The sequence below is a fragment of the Octopus bimaculoides genome, chromosome 4 (assembly GCF_001194135.2).
Source record: "Octopus bimaculoides isolate UCB-OBI-ISO-001 chromosome 4, ASM119413v2, whole genome shotgun sequence".
Classification (NCBI taxonomy): domain Eukaryota; kingdom Metazoa; phylum Mollusca; class Cephalopoda; order Octopoda; family Octopodidae; genus Octopus; species Octopus bimaculoides.
In genome coordinates, this window is record NC_068984.1 from 145,906,085 (window position 1) to 145,906,987 (window position 903).

General features: G+C 40.2%; 1 protein-coding gene across 1 annotated transcript in view; it reads left to right on the forward strand.

The window, feature by feature from the left end:
* Window positions 1-903, forward strand: part of LOC106873647 (angiomotin) — a 37,305-nt gene that overhangs the window by 22,842 nt on the left and 13,560 nt on the right. The window lies entirely within an intron of this gene.

The following is a 903-nucleotide window of genomic DNA, read 5'->3' on the forward strand; positions in this document are numbered from 1 at the left end:
CTCTCTCTCTCTCCCTCCCTCTCTCTCCCTCTCTCTCTCTCTCCCTCCCTCTCTCTCCCTCTCTCGTGGTATGTTAAGTGTTTCTAACAACAAAATTCTGTATATTTTTCTCCACCCTTCTTCTCTGTTTCAGCCATTCAACTGTAGCCATGCTGAGGCACAGCCTTGAAGGGTTTTAGTCAAACACATCAATGCCAGTGCACAAGTACTGAGTTGATTTGTTTTTACTCTATCAATCTTCATTACCACTAAGTCAAAGAGACACAAACAAACCAACACTGGTTGTCAGACAGTGAGCAGGAGACAAACAAAGACACACACAGACATATATGTGTGGGACTATAGCAGAAGACACTTGCCCAAGGTGCCATGCAAAGACCTTGAACCCCCAACCACCTGGTTACAAACCAAGCTTCTTAACCACACAGCCATTTCTACACCATGTTTGTTTATTTATTTAATATTTTGTGATTTGCGAAAATATTGTCATTTGTTGCAAGTTCGTAAAGAGCCAATCACTGATTTAATGTATTTCTGATTGTGGGAATGGTAAGGGAGTATCTGTAACTAGGTGCAGAACAGATATTATAAGTGACAGTTTTCTTTCTTTTTTTTTTTTTTTCCCAATTTTCTGTATTCTGTGCTGACTTAAATTGGTAAAAAATGTGCAAATACATCTACATTTTCATGATTCCTAAGCAGCCTCTGTCCATCAAATTCCTTACAGCAGACATTGACCAACATCAATCAGTGGTAGGAGTAACTTGTCCAAGGTACTGCAATGTGGAATAGAGGACGGAATGACACAGTAATAATGTCTCTAACTAGCTTCAGAACAGTTTCAAATTTTGGCACAACACCAGCTATTTCAGGGGAGGTGTAAGTCGATTACATCACCCCCCC